Consider the following 20,304-nt stretch of genomic DNA (forward strand, 5'->3'; position numbering starts at 1 on the left):
TTTAAGTTTGCTCAAGTTTCAAAATAAACCTGTAGCAGAGCCAAGATGTATGATCCCTAACAATCCCTTCACTATCGCTTAATTCTCTTAAAAGATACTCACTTATTAAAATAAAAGATACACAGACTTATACAGTTTAGAAGAATATGTGTACATATATATATAGATGTATATGTCTAAACAGATGTTTATGTATTTATATATTTCCCCTATAGTATGGTCATAAAGTCTAGAAACAAAGATATGCCATCGGCTATGTAATGAAATATAGTAGGACATATATTATGCACTCGCTTGTGTTTCTGAGTTCAGTGGCCTCCCTCTACATACAGGACAATTCAGAAACTGGGAAGAAAAAACAATGGCTTTGGAATCACACTGACTTGGGTCTCAGTTGACTTCGCTGTTTTACTAAGTCAGAGTTGGTCAGAGTTGTTTACTAAGCTGGAGTATTTAACCTCTCTGAGTTTCTGTTTCCAAACAACAATATAGTAAAAATATCTATCCGAGATGGTGCTGTAAAGGTTAAATAAGTTAACATGTTAAAGTCTCTACCAATATTCCCATCGTGGTAGGTCCTAGATATTTTCCCCCTTCTCCTGTCTCTAATGGTTCTACTACCCTTAAATGAGTTTTAAAAATAAGGTCAGATAATCATACTATCTCATAAATTATTTACTATTAAAACACTACCCGATAAAAATCTGAGAAGCAAAAAGGCTGTAGTTTTGATTAAAGCAGCAATAAGACATTTAAAAATTATCCTATTTAGCCCCTTCCCTCCAAATTAAATATCTCCCTTATGCAATGAAAGAGTTCCAAAAGAAGCTCTCAATAGATGGGGTTTTATAAATAGTAAGTGCCTTTTAAAACCGAAAACAATATTTGCTTTGAAATGGCTTCTAAATTTAAAAGGTTAAAAAAGCTCAATAATCAATTATAAAATTATGTTTTATTTGTGAAAAAAGAAAGTTAGAGGCTGTTAAGAAAGATTTTGAATGATAACCATTTAAAATTTGTAGTTGAGGGGCCGGCCTGGTGGTATAGCAGTTAAGTTCGTGCGTTCCACTTCGGCAGCCCAGGATTCGCCAGTTCGGATCCTGGGCACGGACGTAGGAACCGCTCATCAAGCCATGCTGAGGGCGTGTCCCACACAGAACAACTAGAAGGATGTACAACTATGACTTACAACTATCTACGGGGGTTTTGGGGAGAAAAAAGGAGGAAGATGGGCAACAGATGTTAGCTCAGGGCCAATCTTCCTAAAAAAAATAAATAAATAAAAATAAAATTTGCATTTGATATTAATTTCAAATCCACAAAGCTGACAGAATGAAACTGCAACTGCCATCTTTAGGGCATATGAGAGGGAATTGAGAAAAAAACCTAATCCACTCATATCATGTTAAAGAAGGAATCAATTTACCACAACCTGAAATAAACCATTTTTAAGGATGCTTAAACAAAATGTGACAAATCCATACAATGGAATATTATTTGGCAACAAAAGGGAATGAAGCACTGATACATGCTACTACATGGACGAATCTTGAAAGCATGTTAACTGAAAGAAGCTAGTCACAGAATACCACAAATTATATAGTTCCATTTATATGAAATGTCCAGAATAGAAAAACCCATACAGGTAGAAAGCAGATTAGTGGTTGCCTTGAGCTGAGGGTGGGGGTACGGGGGCGTGGTGGGGATGGATGGAGGGATTGAAGGGTGACAGCTATGTGGTACGGCTTTCTTATTTGACATGATGAAAATGTTCTAAAATTGATTGTGGTGATGGTTGCACAGCTCTGTGAATATACTACAAGCCATTGAATTGTACATTTTAAATGAGCAAAGTGTAAGGTATGTGAATTATATCTCAATAAAGCTGTTAAAAAATAAGTAAATGAAAACAGAGAGAGGAGTTTCACTTTTTCAAAAACCAGAAATAGTACTTCTGTGAGAAATTAAAGAAGATCTAAAAAATGGAGATATATATCATGTTCATGCATTAGAAGAGTTTTAGAATTATTAAGACATTAAGTTTTCTCCCAAATTGATCTATATAGTCAATGTAATTCCAATCAATATTCCTGCAGGCTTTTTTTGCATTATAAATTGATAAGCTGATTCTAAAATATATACAAAAAAGCAAAGGATATAGAATAGTGAAGACAATTTTTAAAATTAGCAAATTTGGGGAACTCAACACCACTTGATTTTAAGACTTTCCATAAAGCTACAGTAATCAAGACACTGGTTAAGAATAGACATATTCATTAAAAGAATAAAATTGAGAGTTCAGAGACCCACACACAAATGGTTAATTGATTTTCAAAAAAAGTGCCAAGATATTCAATGGGGAAAGTACAGTTTGTCAACAAATAGCATTAGAACAACTGAACATCCATATTCAAAAAAATAAACCCTGACCTTTACCCCACACCATAAAAAAAAAATCAACTTAAAATGATTAAAACTAAATGTAAAACCTAAAACTAAAAAACTCCTGGAAGAAAACAAGAGAAAATCTTTATGACCTTGGTCCAGGCAAAGATTTCCAGACACAAAAAATAGAAATCTTAGAAGAAAAAACAGATGAATGGGACTTCATCAAAATTATAAACTTCTGTTTGAAAGACATTGTTAAGAAAAGGAAAGTCAAGCCATGAGTTGGGAGAAAATACTTGCAAAACACATATCTGATAAAGGACTTGTATCCAAAATATACAAAGAGCTCTTATAACTCAATAAGAAAATCAACTGAATTTTTTAAAAAATGGGCAAAAGATTTGATCAGAAACTTCATCAAAGAAGAAGATGGATAACAAGTACATCATTGATTGGTCATTAGGAAAAGGCAAATTAAAACTATAATGATATAGCACTACACATCCACTGGAATGGCTAAAACGAAAAAGAGTGATAATAATAAGAGCTGACAAAGACGTGGAGCAATCAGAACTTTCATACATTGCTGGTAGGAATGCAAAATGGTAAACTCACTTTAGAAAATCCCAGAGAAGTGAAAAGATATGTATACAAAAAGACCTGTTCATGAATATTCATAGAAGCTTGTTTATGATAGCAGAATATATATAGCAGAATGTTTACATCAGCTTCAAATCAGAAAAACCCCAAAAGTCCAATGAACTGATTAAAGGATAAACAAATACGGTATAATGGAAAAGGAATTAGCAATAAGCATCTCAAAAGCATTATGCTAAGTGAAAGAAGGCTGACACAAAAGAGTATATACCATGTGATTCCATTTATATGTCATCCTGGAAAAGGCAGAAATCAAATCAGTGGTTGCTAGGGGCAAAGGGCATGAGGATGACTTGGGACTAGGAAGGGGCATAAGAGAACTTTTTGTGGTGATGGAAATGTTGTAAATCTTGATTTTGGTGGTGATTACACAACTATATATATTTTTTCAAAACCTAACCAAACCATACAATTAAAAAGAGTAAATTTTACATAAATTATACCTCAATGAATCTGACATAAAAAACGAAAACATAGGGAGAAAATCTACCTCTTCAAAAATTGAAAAGTTTTTTTAAACATTATTTATTTATTTATTTATTTATTTATTTATTTATTTATTTATTGCTGAGGAAGATCAGCCCTAAGCTAACATCTGTGCCCATCATCCTCTATTTTGTATGTGGGACACCGCCACAGCATGGCTTGATGAGTGGTGCATAGGTCCGTGCCTGAGATCTGAACCTGCGAACCCCTGACCGCCAAAGCCAAGTGAGTGAACTTAACCACTACGCCACCAGCTCAGCACCTGAAAAGAGTATTTTTGATTTATCTTCCCTTCCTGATAAATTGATTTTTTTCCCTGCATCCTCTGCTATTGGATGAGTAGATGTGAATGTTAACTTGGCAAGAAGAACAGAAGGAAAGTTCCTTCCAGAAAGAAATATGAAAATAATCCTTTCAGGTCCCTGTGGATTACATGAAGGAAAGGTACAGAGGGAAGAGAAAGGTATCAGAAATCAGGGTCCTTCCTACTTCCTTTTCTGCGTGGACCCTTGGGAACAGGTAGGAAGGTGGCAGTGGAGAGAGAGGGGTGAAAACATTCTGACAGGTATCAGGTACCCTAAAAATACCTGGGCTGGAGGTCTACTTCTGGGATATAGTCTAGGGGACGCAGCAGGCTTCTAGTAAAGCCCAATACTTGGTTTCACAGCATTCCTAACATGGTATGGGAGCAAGAGTACAGCATTGATGGAGGAAGAGACTTGACAAATGACCCAAGTACATCATGGCAGGAGTCCAGAAGTTTCCACCTGTCCTACTGAGATGACTAGAGAAGGTCTGGGTCCGGACGAAGCCCACATGGTACAGGGGACTCCATGACTGCAGGCAAATAGTAACCAGGACTATAGGTAGCAGGAGCCTCTTCACTGGCTTCCACGCCAAATAGGATGAACCATTACCGGACAGTCACCGGTCCGGGTCCTTGCAACAAAGTCTTGTAAGGACAGTGTGGATCTGAGTTCTCCTCCCCACATCCATAGTTATGAGGCCAGTCTGACCACATTTACAAAGGTCCCTCTTGCATGCACCCAGACTCCACCTTGGTGGAAGCTGGAGGAAGGGGAACAAACATGAAACAAGACAGTGTTTAAACCAAAAGAGTCTAAAGATTCTGTTTTCAGCAAGTTTTTAATCCCCGTCCCCTCTTGTTAAAGGTAGAGGGCTCATGACGAAGATTACATGTGATAGACAATAAGGAAACTACATTTCCTTGCACACCTGGTAAGTAATGAGTATAATTTTGCAACTTCACTATATAATTGAAGCAAGAAAGCTATCATAGCTCCAAATCATAAACTATGAAACATACCTGCAAGTTTTAAATGAGGGAAGAGAACATGCTGAAAGCCATTACATGCCTTCTTGGGCCACAAGCAGTAAACAGATTTCTCCAAAAAACATAATTCTGAACAGAAGATGCAATGATTCTATTGATGCTATCATTAGATGAGTGAAATCAGAAGTATAAGCCATAGGAGAGATAGGGAATGTTTCTTTGAACTACATTTGAATATCATAGAAAGGCAGGGGCAGACTGAACAGAATTCTTGTTACTATGCCATATATATTACATCTAATTCTTTAGCCAATGGTGACTGAAGCAGCAGATGTAGAGTGGAAGTGGCATTTCATTGTTATGGCACTGAAAACCTGACATAAAGAACCACCCTCTCTTTTCAATGCCCAAAACTAATGGGAAATGAAATCTAGGACAAGGGAAATAACAGATTTGGTCAGAGAGTATTAGGGTAACAAGCCTAACAAGCAAAAGTTGCAGGCTGCCCATGCTTATACCCAACCACCTACCCTATTGCAACATAAATAATAATCAGAAAATAACCAATACTGGATCTTTGCATACAATCTGCAAAAAATATTTTTATAAAGAGAAAAAGGTAAATTAAGAGCACACAACACAAGAACTATTCAAAGAAACACAGGAAGAGTGCAGATAAATAATTCTGCAAAGTCTAAAGACAACCATAGGAAATGTGACCCCTCTTTAAAAAAATGAGACCAAAGAAAAAAACAAAGGTTCAAAGAAGAGATCATACACCAACAGAAGGAAATGAAAATCAAGCTGGTAGAACTCAGAAAAAAAATGAAGAGAAAAATAACATTCTAGAGTTAAAAGACACATTAAGAAGCAACCAAAAATAGAATAAATGTGACTAAAAAGAAAAATAAGGACATGGAGAAATCATATAAAACAAAATGGAAAAGACCAACAAATATAAAGACAATTCATAGAAAAGACAATAGATATGGAAGAGGAAGAAATGGAGTCTAAATAATATACAGAAGTCTTCTTCAAAAAGGCTTATAAAGAAAAAAGAATAAATGTAAATTCAAAGATATGATAGGGTAAAACTTTATTAAATTAAACCTTGAATTTGTAGAATCATGATATTTATGGAACTTTAAGAATAAAGAAAGGCTTATGTGGGTTATTAGGCAAAAATAAGAAATCACGCACAAGCAAGGAAAAACCTCAGCTCAGCCTAATTTCTCAAGAGCAACACTGATAAAGACGACGACAGAGCAACGTGGTCTAAGTAGTAAGAAAAAAAGAAAATTCTGCCCCCCAATTTTATACCCAACCAAGATGTCCTTAAAGTGTACCATATAAATATGTCTTGTAGCATGTCAGAGCTTAGTGCTCCTTCTTTTAAAATGAGGCATCTCTGTACATACTGATATGAAACCATCCCCAAGAAAACACAGAATAGTGTACACATTATGCTATCATTTGTTAGGGGGAAAAAAAACCCTATAAGCATGTTTTTAAATGCATAGAATATCTCTGGACAAATGTATATGAGGAACAGAGGGGCTGAGGGACAAGGCTGCTTTTCACTGCAAACCCATTTGTGCTTTTTTTTTTTTTTTGTGAGGAAGATCAGCCCTGAGCTAACATCCATTGCCAATCCTCCTCTTTTTGCTGAGGAAGACTGGCCCTGGGCTAACATCCGTGCCCATCTTCCTCTACTTTATATGGGATGCTGCCACAGCATGGCCTGACAAGCGGTGCGTTGGTGTGCGCCCAGGATCCGAACCTCGGGCTGCTGCAGCGGAGCACACGCACTTAACTGCTGTGCCACCGGGCCGGCCCCCATTTGTACTTTTTGAATTGTGTGCTGTATACATATATTATATATTAAAAAGTTAAAAAGTAAGGAGAAATGTAAGTGCCTAATTTCCTCTCTCATTATAGCATGCAATCAATACCGACTTCCGACCTTTCACTAACAGGCACACAAAGAATAGTAGCTGTTCTTTTAAAACTTCATTTTGGTTAACACAGCAATACTCATTTCAATTTTTCTGGTCATAGATTTCTTGATTTCATCTACAGCATCCAATTTTACAATGTATTTCAGACAATCTCTCTTTCTCAACTCTCTTTCTCATCTGAAAATGAGGGACCTGAACCAGCAACCTGAATATCTCTTCTAGGTCTCAAATTCTCTGGTTTTATGATTGCAAAGCCCTTTTATTTAAGATATGTTTAGACAGTTAATTTCTGACATGGCAAATTCCAATATTAGAAAAGGATTTTTGTTTTACTCAAGTAAGTCTGTCTAGGGTTCTAAGTTCTTAAGATCTTTCCCTTAACAGACAATAAAAGCTAACAAATTAAGTCAAATTCAGTGTGGGGATAAAAAGAAATATAGACCAAGACTGAAGTGACAAATGACATAATACTCTGGGGCTCAAATAAAATTTCACACCTTTCAAGACAGACAATATTGTGGAAAAGTTCTAGCACCGTGAAAACACCATAATATTTTAAATTATTTTAAAACTCTGTATTTTAAAAACAATACAATGCAAAGACACAACATCTCTATTTAGAAACTAACTCAAACATAAAGATTTTATGTCTTTAGTTGAAATAGACTAGGACTCAAGTTCACCAAATTTACATTAATTATCATGTTAACACTGACCCACACTCGTGGCAGATAACCTCCTCTTTTTCTTTGCTGAAATTGGAGCCCTATCGTGTCTTGCATCATCAACCAGCTTTGTTCCTTTCCCGATACCTCACTGGCTGGCTGCTTCCCCTCTGCTTTCCAGCGCGTTCAGGACCCCCGCATTTTCACAGCACACACACTTGACCCACTATGCCCTCCAACTACCAAACTGTTCCTCTCCTTTTCTCTGACAGGTTCTAGAACAAGTAATTTGTACCTATGTTCTTACCACATACCTTTCCCCATAACCTGCTATACTCTGGCTGCTAAAACTGTATCCTGAAAGGTCATAAATCTTCTTCAGTAATTTTTATACTCTCTTAATTCTCATTATTCTTCACTTCTCAGCAGAAAGGAAGACCTCTCTGAGGAGGTGATCTTTAAGCTAAGATCTCAAGAGTGAGGAGGAATTAGTGTGGTAGTTGGGTGGGGGGTGGGGGGGGGTGGGACTATTTAGAGGGAATATCCCAAAGGTAATATCATGTAAAAAAAAATCCCTGAACGGGCCGGCCCCATGGCTTAGTGGTTAAGTGTGCGCGCTCCACTACTGGCGGCCCGGGTTCGGATCCCAGGCACACACCGACGCACCGCTTCTCTGGCTATGCTGAGGCCACGTCCCACATACAGCAACTAGAAGGATGTGCAACTATGACATACAACTATCTACTGGGGCCTTGGGGAAAAAAGGGAGGAGGATTGGCAATAGATGTTAGCTCAGAGCCGGTCTTCCCCAGCAAAAAGAGGAGGATTAGCATGGATGTTAGCTCAGGGCTGATCTTCCTCACACACACACACAAAAAATCCCTGAGACAAGAAAGAGCTTAGCTTATTTGAAACCAGTGTGCAGAACACAGAAAACAAAGGATAGATAGCATGGTGCCTGAAGAGAGTGGAGAGCAATGGGAAACACTAAAGGATTCTAATTGGAGAGTGACATCATCAGCTTTATATTTTTAAAAGATCATTCCGGCTACAGCTTGGAGAATGAATTAGAGGAGACAAAAGTAAAAATGATGGTGACCAGGTCTAGACTATTGGTAGTAGGGAGAAGGAGCATACTCAGGAGTAATATAAACTGGGGAAAGAAAGTAGGAAGTGACAATACAGAGGTCAAGATATGAAACAGTCACTGAAGAAAGGGAGAAGAAGGGTGAGCTTATTAGAAAAGCAACAAAACTGCTACAGTGCTGGATGCTCAGCTGTAGTGGAACGTCCTGCACATGTAGTGACAGGAACCTGCCATTGGTATGTGATTTTATCCAGCAATGCTCAGGTACTTTGTGTGTTTTTTTTTTCTTTGTTTTTTGGTGAGGAAGATAGGCCCTGAGCTAACAGCCACTGCCAATCATCCTCTTTTTGCTGAGGAAGATTAGCCCTGAGCTAACGTCCGTGCCCATCTTCCTCTATTTTGTATATGGGACGCTGCCACAGCATGGCTTGATGAGTGGTGCATAGGTCCACGCCCGGATCTGAACCCGTGAACCCCAGGCTGCCAAAGCGGAGCGTACGAATTTAACCGCTACGCCACCAGGCTGGCCCTCAGGTACTTTCTTTGACGTGGGCATAAAGAAAGTGGGAGGCTGAGTTCATCTAAATTTGGGATTGATGGAAGAATAAAGGGGTTGAGGAAGTTACAGGTATTTGTAAATGAATGACTATAATTACAGGCCAGGGAATCTAAGCTGGATAAAGGATGGAAAAACAGGAGTGAGGGCCGTGGATGGAGAGAAAATATAAGGACTAATGGTTGTATTGAGGCGGAGAGATAGACCATGAATGGTTTGCTGGCCTTCAACTGCAGAGGGAGGGATGCAGGGGAGGGAACCTGAAGGTTGCTGAGAGGGAGGGGAGGTAGTGAGGTAAACTGATGACGTGAACCTCAAAGAACAACGGTTTTACAAGAGGGAGGGGGAACAGTGGTCTAGAATGACACTAGAAGAAAAACAATCCCACCTCCCATCCCTGAGGTGCATGTGATATGGGAGAAAAGCTACCACCAGGTTTCTGTGAAGGCAAGTCAGTGGTGGAACATTCAGAGAACAGGCTGAGAATACAGAGGAGTTTGTTGATGACAAGAGATAGAGAGGGCACAGTGGAAAGGGTTGAGAGGAAGTGGAGAGATTATAGGAGCATAGGACAGAGATTTAGGAATAATAATGGGTGACTGGAGAGGCTGCCAAAGAACCCAGCTTCTCTCCATCTTCACACTCCCGCCTTTCCCGACCCGCCACCAGCTCGCATCTGGCCTACTGCAACAGACGAGTCTGCCACATATATTCTTCCCTATTTCCAACTGGGTCTCCTCACTACAGGCAGAATAATCTTTTGTAAACATAAAACTGATCATTTACAAAATCAGAGATAAAGGGGAAATAAAGACAATGTGCGAATGACCAAATGCAGGTGCTGCCTACTTCTGAAAAGTGTAAACTCCAGATGTGTAATATTGCAATCTTTAGTATAAGGACATCATATGTCTCACCATTCTGTAATCATTTAAAGATTACATTCTTTTTAAAGTATTGACATTATAAGTTCAAATTAATCAGAGCAAAGCTATGGTGGGTGGAATTCATGGAATTCATCCCAACACGCTCTATTTTCTGAAAATTTTCCCCCAGCTTAAAGAGACCAGTTCAGTCAAAAATTATGCGTAATGAGAATATTTATGATGTTTAAAACGACAGTTTAAAAACATGATTTCTTTCCTATTTCAAGAAAGCATTTTCTCATATTTAATAATCTACCTGTAACTTTGTATCCCATTAAAAGCATTGAACTGCATTTGTGGTACAAATAATGTTGATGCAGAACATTTTCCATGAGTTGTTTGGAACATTCAATTTTCCTATCTACGTAATCATAAGGGAAAAAGAAAGTACACACCCTAAATTAATTTGACATTTGAGAGAGATTACTTACATCCTTTACCATTAAAAAACAAAAAAAGCACTTCCTCAGAGATACCTCATGACACCGTTAAAATATTATAGCTTCTATTGCAGTAGGCAACGGCTAAACAATTTTTTTCAACAATAGGAATATAAAACTTACAAAACAAAATATTTGCCAAAAAGCATTTCCAAAAATAATAAAAATTTGGGAAGATACAGGCTGTAAGAAGTGTTTTTTGTTTCACCATACAAGTCTTTTTTGTCATACACAAATTCTAAATTCTTTTTTGTCATCAAATGTTAAGAAGATTACCACTGTGAAGAATTAAATCCAAGATAAAAATCAAGGCATTCCACTATTTTAAAAAGATTTTGGTCATATATCTTGCTTCTATTTCTGAAAACAATATGAAGGATAAAAAAGATTTGTGGATCAAGCTATAACTAATTCTCAGAAAGGAATAACTAGTTTCTGCCCCTTTAATAGGCTTTCTTGTGTATCTTAAAAATAATCACTCTGGGGGCCGGCCCAGTGGTGCAAGCGGTTAAGTGCACGTGCTCCGCTGTGGCGGCCTGGGGTTCACCAGTTCGGATCCCGGGCACGCACCGACACACCACTTGGCAAACCATGCTGTGGCGGCGTCCCATATAAAGTGGAGGAAGATGGGCATGGATGCTAGCCCAGGGCCAGTCTTCCTCAGCAAAAAGAGGAGGATTGGCAGATGTTAGCTCAGGGCCGATCTTCCTCACACAAAAATAATAATAATCACTGCACAAAATGTAGAACAAGACCTGCAGTTTTCTGACTTGACTATTAGTCTGGAAAGGATCCTAGAAATTATATATTCTAACCCAATCCTCTCTTCCTCCTATTTCACATATAAGGAAATTAAAGAGCCATGTAAATTATGTAAGTTATAAAAGCAATTGCCTTACAATTCTCCTCAGAGTATTTCACTTAAATCCACGTGTCAAAAGCAAGAGTAACAAATTTAATCTAAATACAAGATATAGTGCTCATATACAGTAGACACTCACTGCATGTTTATACCTTGGAAGAAAAGAAGACTGTTCTTGAGATAAAGATGTTTACTGATTCTTTTTGTTTCTTATCTCTTAGTTACTACTAACAAAATATGATTATTAAATTGTATGTCAAATAGATGAGGTATATCCACACTCCCCCATAACAAAGGAATCTGTATGCCATGCAGTTAATTAAATTGGGGTATTACCACCATCTAACATTATTATCGTTCACTGACTTTTTCATAAACTGCTACTAGATATGTGAAAACACAAATATACTTTTTAAAAAATTCTAAAAGATGCTGACAATAAGAAGCACATAATTTTCCTATTATTTAGATCTAATAACTTTGCTAAGTTACTTGCTTCAACATTAATTTCTCAGGTAAAACATGACAAAAATGACAAACATTTTTATTCTATTATAATAATTAATGATTCTTAACATTTTATTATAAACTATAACACAGTCTTATATCTTAATATAACACAAAAAGGGTAGGTAATCTTTATCTTGCTCTTCTATTTACTAAAATACTTTATTATTCCAAAATATAGTTATGATACCCCTAGCGCCCTTCTACAGGGAAATGAGATGCTTGTTTTCTGAAAACAAAGACAACGACCATTTTTCATACGTTTCTTCATCATCACTATCACCTTCGAAACAGTCTTCTCTTTCTCCCCCAAATATATAGGTAATAATGACAAAAACATCAAGAGGAATTAGACATAATGATGGTGAAGATCTGTTAATCTGTCACAAAAGATTATATTAAATATGCATGTGTTATTAAATGTAATTAAATATATCTCAAATGATGTGAATTGCAAAAACAAATTTTAGGTACTGATCTACAATCAGCCAGGTTGACTAGTTTCTGTTTAATTATCACCTCATTAATTGATCAGTAACAACTTTAATTTCAGTTGTATGGTTTAAAAAAAAATTCTACGTCATTTTACCCACAGTTTAATTATAGTAGTAGTTTCTTTTGGATTGGTGTGATAAGGTCATTCTCTGCAGATAACACTGTAAATTATATCAGCTTAATGAATAACTCTGCGTAGATGAGTTTAACATAAAGAGCAATTGAAGCTGCCTTTACTTCTACCAAATCTACCAAATCATGGTGGAATCCTGTGTTTTCTATGTAGTATTGTCATCAAGTCAGAATGCTTGTAGTATTTGAACCTCAGCTCCACAACTTACTTAATCGTTCACGTCTCCGCTTTCCTCATATCTAAAATCTATGCTCACAGAGTGGTTTTGAGGAACAAAGTCAAGCCCTTAGAACAGTCCCTGGCACATAATAAACCCTCAATAAACGCTGGTTGTTTGTAGTTCAATTTAGTGATACTATGTCCTCCTCCCACAATAATGATTATTTTGGATCTATTTTCCTCCTTTTTCAAACATATCTACTTTTGCTCATTCTTCCATTAATACTTCCTCCGTTATTTATGCTTTTAAGTTCCTCTGATTTCTATTAGCATCTCTTTTGCTTTTCATATGTATTTCGCTACCACAGATGTCACCCAACAAAATCCCATTACCTAAGCTCACCACGGAGTTCATCACCACAGAACCCACACATGCTAAGTGGGCTATAGGACTTTCATAATAATGCCTAAGTTCTCCCTTTTCCTAAATTCCCATACACTGTAATTGCAACATGCTATTTCCTAATACTACTTCCTTTATATTATCTATCTGTGACTATTTAGCATTCTAGTACTATCCTTAAACACACACAGTTTGCCCTAACAGCCCATTTCTTCTGACCAACAGCAAATATATTTGATATTCTATTTTCTATGTTTTTACCTACCAAGAATTATCCAGCAGTTCTGTACTCTTGTCTCAGTCTCTGTGACCATCAGTGACATTATTCCTAATACATATACTAAGATACTTATTATCTCCTTTTTTACATTGTAATACCAATAACATATATTTTATAGTTTTGTTTGTATTTTTAAATTGTAGTACCAAATCTACTCCCAAAAGAATTAGTATATATATTTATATCCTTATAACTTCTCATGAATTACAAATCTAATAACAGAATGTTTTATAAACACGAAAAATAAAATTCTTTTTTTTTTTTTTTTTTTTGCTATCATAGTTTATACCAGTTTCTTTGATAAAGGTGAGATGCAGGAATTGATGCCCAAGAACTACTCATCAAATCCATCCAGTGAATAAACTAACAATCAGCCCTTTACTCTGTAAGTGTCAATTACATCTCAAGAAAGACCCTGATAAAAATCTAACTATCCATTAAGTTGATCATAATAAATAATGTACTTGGAAAGAATCAATAGAACAGCTTATCAGCTCTATAAACCATCGGCATAAGGTTACTTTTTCATTGTTTCTAACAGGTAATAGAAAAATGGTGCAATCAGTTTCTATCGTTCTAATGAATGGTCTGGGAAAGCATTTCTTTTTATTTTCTTCATTTTTTGTGAAATAATTCCAAATGTACATACAAATTGTAGCAATAGTACATCGAGCTCAGATTCCTTAGTTAATATTTTTTGCCAGTAAAGAATGTTCGGATGTCTCATTGCCCTTTAACAGTTCAGCATGCATTCCCAAGTACAAGGATGCTCTCTGTACAGTACAACCAGCAAAATCAGGAAGTTAATACTGATCCAATATTACCAACGAATCCACAAACCTTATTTAAATATCACCAGTTGCCCCAATAATGGCCTTTAGAGTATGTCCAGGATCTAATTTATGCTCCTGCATTTAGTTGCCATGTCTCTTTGGTCTCTATCCATCTGGAACAGCTCCTTAATTTTGCCTTGTCTTTCATGACCTTCACATTTTTTTTTTAATAATTTTATTTATTTAGTTTTAACCCCAAAGCCCCAGTAGATAGTTGTATGTCATAGCTGCACATCCTTCTAGTTGCTGTATGTGGGACGTGGCCTCAGCACGGCTGGAGAAGCAGTGCGTCGGTGCGCGCCCGGGATCCGAACCCCCGGCCGCCAGCAGCGGAGCGCGCGCACTTAACCGCTAAGCCACAGGGCCGGCCCAACCTTCACATTTTTGAAGAGTATAGACTAGTTACTTTGTAGAGTGTCCCTCAATTTGGGAGAACGTTTCTTCATGATTACGCATTTTTACCAGGAATACTACGGCAGTGATATTGTGATTTTCTCAGCATCATACCAGGAGGCACTTGATGTCAATTTGTCCCATTGCCACTGAGGTGACTTTATCATGGTTAAGATGGTTTCTGCCAAGTTTGCCCACTGTAACGTTAAGCACTAAGCTAATACATCTAAATCTGTTTCTATGTCTACTTATAAAAAACCATGAGTTCACACCAATCCCTCCAATTCCAATCCAACACCACAAGGTACATTCTAGCCTTCCCCCATTCTATATTTGTAATTCCCTTCTCTGATAGTGAGAAACCTGCCTTCCTTTATCCACCTAACTAATAAGTTTGCTAATTCTTTCTTTCTCAGTTTGTCCAACATACATATATATCATCTTCCCTAAATATATTTCCCAATAATTCAAAGAGTATATATTAGAAAAAGAATATGATAGCGCTTTAACTAAAAAAGGTCAACTGCAGAGAAAGATAAACCCTGTATGCCCTCTCTCATATGTGGAATATAAACTAACACATGGACAGAGAGAACAGTTTGGTGGTTACCAGGGGGAAGGGAGTTGCGGGGTGGGCACAAGGGGTGAAGGGGCACATTTATATGGTGACTGACAAATAATAATGTACAACTGGAATCTCACAATGTTATAAACTATTATGACATCAATAAAAAATTTTAAAAAATAAAAATAAAAATAAATAAAAAAATAAAACAAGTCAACTGATTTGACACTAATGTGAAGTTTAAAAAGAAATAGGTTTGTCTTTGGAGAAAAAAGGAGCAGTGTACCAGATGATCAGTGGACTCAGGTTTGGGAATACAGAACACTGAAAGATCTTCTGCAACTCAACAAACTTAAAATAAAACAAAGCAAGTCAATTTATATGGTACGTGATACGTGCCTTAAAATACGCCGAAAATTTTTTAAAAGGTGAGCGAGGATATGTAAAACAAGAACAGCACGTGGTACTCTTTGTACTAGTCTCTCAAGTTTGTGTATACCTTAATTTTCCATAGTAAAAAGTTAAAATAGATCATCAGGTCAGGCCAACTATTTGGACAGTCATGTTTGGTACCAAAGAATTCCAGTCCATACTGTCAATTAATTATCAAGCCAACATGGCCATAGGGACAGATGGTTTAGAGACTAAGTCATATCACAAGTGGGGCTGACAAAAGCTAACTCATTCTAAAAGATACTCCATTTACTAAGTTTTGCTTGCTTAGCCCTTTCCACTCCCACAACTGCTGAAATCTCTCTGGTCTATCTCCCCAAATTCTGTTATCAACTACTAAGCCAAATACAAACTCTTTTCCTTTCTCTTTCTTTTCCTAGTAGCAACCTATCCAAATGGAAAACCTTCTCAAAGCCCTGTCACCAGTCAGCTACAACTCTGTTTACTTCCGCTGACCAGTTAAAAATGTGGCTTTATCATGTCTTAGGAGTTTTCTCAGCTCAAAATCTTTCTTGGCTTCTGGTTGCTTAATAAATAAAATTTTAACTTCTCAACATGGCCCTAAAGGTCTTCTGTACTGGTCTTGATCTAGCAACCTCTCGCTCTGATTTATCTTCCCTCTTTCTCTTACATTCAACAAACATGCACAGGCCCTATTCCCTGAACTTTATTCCTATTATTTTCTAAACTTGGAATGGTCAGTTCAGCCTAACCGACTTCTACCATCCATTCTTCATTACCTACTACATATGCTATTTACTTTGTCAAGTTTGCTCTTGACCTTCTCCTCATCCCCCCTGAACCCACCTACACCACCCCCAGTCCTCTGCTATATTGGATAGAGTTATTTCCTTTTTTTGAATTTCTATAACATTTTATATCGCTATGCAATTATCAAATTATACTGCATATTACTATCATTAGTTTATTGATCTCAACACCTCCCAACTAAACCAGAAGCTCATGAGGGCGGGTTAGTGCCTTATTCTTTCATGTCCCTCATGAAGAGCTTAGCACAAAGCTTTGATATTGAAGATTAGTAGATCTTCAATAAATATCTATTGTAGTAAAAATAAAAATTATCTTATTCTGCGAGATAGAAAATCTAACTTTTATTTATTTGGTAGCTGAAAACTTAAATAGCATAACACAAAACAGACAAAAACATAATAACTCACTTTCATACTCTTGATGCATATTATTCAGATAAGTGGGTTTTTTTTATCTTAAATTGTTGACCACTGACAACACAGTTCTAATTCAAAACTCCCCAAGACAGCTTTTGGTAAGACTAATAAAGTAACCTTTAGGTAAAAATAATTTTAGTCATAATGTCCTGTAAGTGTTGATAGCACTTGTATTTAAAAATCCATATGTGCTTATAATAGCAGATTAAAGTTATTTCAACTATATAAAGGATTCCATTAAGCCCTTTTATGATATAAAATCTACACAGGATCTAGTACATCAGAGATGAAAACCCCATCCTCCTCTCACACATACACCCAAGCTTATTTAACATAGCCCATTTAAAGAAAAACAAAGCATTTCAAAATAAATTAAAAAATGCCACTTAAAATTCTATCCCATTTCTAGGGTTTCACTTTCATGTCCACACAAATAAAATTATCTATTCAAATTGCTAGATAAATCCTTTTAAGTCTGATGACTGCAAACAAAGTAAGACCATTCTATTATTTGTAAAACTATGCTCCCAAACTGAAAGGAGAATAAGACTGGCACTTTTCCAGGAGCCTTGAAGAAAGGCAGGGTTAATGTAATATATAAGTTTTGGTAGCAGTTACTAGAAATAATACACCCATCAAGGCCAAACTGAAAGCTAACAAGGAAAGAGACAAGTGGAGAATGACTGGAAAGAGTACATGAAATTAATGAGCAAACTACATTTACTCCTGAAGACCTCCAGAGACACAAACTGAAAAATAGTGAAATTTTTATATTTTAATTCCTTAGAAAGCTATAAAAAATCTAAACTATTTTAAGCAATGCTACTTTGAAATAAGGATCAACTCAAAGCAATTCTCAGAACAGACCAAAAGTGTGGAAAAGGGAACAATAGTCTGAAAAATTATCTTGGTTACTCCACCTCTTAGGAGCCAAGGACCAACATTTTAAACATCTAAAAAGTTTACTATTACTTAATTGTCATAAATCTCAAGGGGACAGAGATCAACAGCAGAGTACAAAATTTACATAAACTACTCATCTATGGAATAACCAGGAGACAGAAAGGGTAACTAACTGTTTTCAGCCCTTAACTTTTAAGCTGATGCCTCTGGCAAGCATCTCTCCTTAGATATCCCTTTGCAAAAGGACCTTTGATAGATTAAAGTGAGACTCAATTCTATTTTTTGTTTGTTTGTTTGTTTTTGCAGAGGAAGATTTGCCCTGAGCTAACATCTGTTACCAATTTTCCTCTTTTTTGCTTGAGGGATATTCGCCCTGAACTAACATGTGTGCCAATCTTCCTCTATTTTGTCTGTGGGTCGCCACCACAGCGTGGCTGCCGACGAGTGGTGTAGGTCCATGCCCACGAACCGAACCCGGGCCGCTGAAGCGGAGGGCATCGAACTTAACCACTAGGCCACAGGGCCAGCCCCTTGATTCTATTTTTTAACACAGATAATTCTAAACTATTTGGGGGTGGGAAGGGGATCAAAAGCACATAAAAATACCTACATGAGCAAACATAAGCTGAATAATACAGTTATTTTCTCTCCTAATTCACCTAAAGAAAAACTCTTTACAGCAAGTATTTCTACTAAAGAAAAATATATCATTACTTCTAGCACAAAAAAGCTAAGATCAATCATTACACATCACCTAAAATTGTGAACGCTTCTGTGAGGGGTGGTCTCCATCTAGTCAGAACAGAAATAAAGACCCACCTCAGTGACTAAAAATTCCATCCTGAGAGTCATTCCTTTCGATTTAGGAAGTATCTTCAGAAAGCTCCTATTAAAAACCACACTGCCTCTGACCACAACGGTATGAAACTAGAAATCAACTATAGGAAGAAAATCAGAAAAGCCACAAATACGTGGAGATTAAACAAAATGCTACTGAACAACGACTGGGTCAACGAAGAAATTACAGAAGACATCAAAAAATACCTGGAGACAAATGAAAATGAAAATACGACATGCCAGAATTTATGGGATACAGCAAAAGCGGTTCTAAGAGGGAAGTTTATAGCAATACAGGCCTATCTCAACAAACAAGAAAAATCTCAAATAAACAATCTAACAATGCACCTAAAGGAACTGGAAAAAGAAGAACAAACAAAGCCCAAAATCAGTAGAAGAAGGGAAATAATAAAAATCAGAGCAGAAATAAATGAAATGGAGACCAAAAACAATAGAAAAATTAATAAAACCAAGAGCTGGTTCTTTGAAAAGATCAACAAAATAGACAAACCTTTAGCTAGACTCACCAAGAAAAAAAGAGAGAAGGCACAAATAAGTAAAATCAGAAATGAAAGAGGAGAGGTTACAACAGACACCTCAGAAATACAAAAGATTATAAGAGAATACTATGAAAAACTATATGCCAACCAATTCGACAATCTGGAAGAAATGGATAAATTCTTAGAATCATACAACCTTCCAAAACTGGATCAAGAAGAAGTAGAGAATTTGAATAGACCAATCACCAGTAAGGAGATCGAAACAGTAATCACAAACCTCCCCAAAAATAAAAGTCCAGGACCAGACGGCTTCCCTGGTGAATTCTACCAAACATTCAAAGAAGACTTAATACCTATCCTTCTCAAACTCTTCCAAAAATTGAGGAGGGGGAAGCTCCTAACTCATTCTACGAAGCTGACATTACCCTGATACCAAAACCAGACAAGGACAACACAAAAAGAAAATTACAGGCCAATATCACTGATGAACATGGATGCGAAAATCCTCAACAAAATACTAGCAAATCGCATACAACAATACGTTAAAAGATTATACACCATGATCAAGTGGGATTTATTCCAGGGATGCAGGGATGGTTTAACATTCGCAAATCAATCAACGTAATACACCACATTAATAAAATGAAGAACAAAAATCACATGATCATCTCAATAGATGCAGAGAAAGCATTTGACAAGATCCAGCATCCATTTATGATAAAAACTCTGAATAAAATGGGTATAGAAGGAAAGTACCTCAACATAATAAAGACCATATATGAGAAACCCACAGCTAATATCATCCTCAATGGTGAAAAACTGAAAGCTATCCCTCTAAGAACAGGAACCAGACAAGGATGCCCACTCTCACCACTCCTATTTAACATAGTATTGGAAGTCCTAGCCAGAGCAATCAGGCAAGAGAAAGAAATAAAAGGGATCCAAATTGGAAAGGAAGAAGTGACACTGTCACTATTTGCAGATGACATGATTTTATATATAGAAAACCCTAAAGAATCCACCAGAAAACTTTTAGAAGTAATAAACGAATATGGTAAAGTTGCAGGATACAAAATCAACATACAAAAATCAGTTGCATTTCTGTACACTAACAACGAAGTAGCAGAAAGAGAAATTAAGAATACCATCCCATTTACAATTGCAACAAAAAGAATTAAATACCTAGGAATAAACTTAACCAAAGAGGTGAAAGATCTGTACACCGAAAACTATAAAACATTTCTGAAAGAAATTGAAGACGACACAAAGAAATGGAAAGATATTCCGTGCTCTTGGATTGGAAGAATTAACATAGTTAAGATGTCCATACTTCCTAA

At 36.6% G+C, this 20,304-nt stretch overlaps 1 protein-coding gene across 4 annotated transcripts in view; it reads right to left on the reverse strand.

Moving 5' to 3' along the window:
- Window positions 1-20,304, reverse strand: part of ITGBL1 (integrin subunit beta like 1) — a 1,366,350-nt gene that overhangs the window by 1,041,311 nt on the left and 304,735 nt on the right. The gene's annotated exons all lie outside the window — the stretch shown is intronic.

Source organism: Ceratotherium simum, chromosome 10 (genome assembly GCF_057802395.1).
Source record: "Ceratotherium simum simum isolate JZ-2026a chromosome 10, ASM5780239v1, whole genome shotgun sequence".
In the NCBI taxonomy this organism is placed as follows: Eukaryota; Metazoa; Chordata; class Mammalia; order Perissodactyla; family Rhinocerotidae; genus Ceratotherium; species Ceratotherium simum.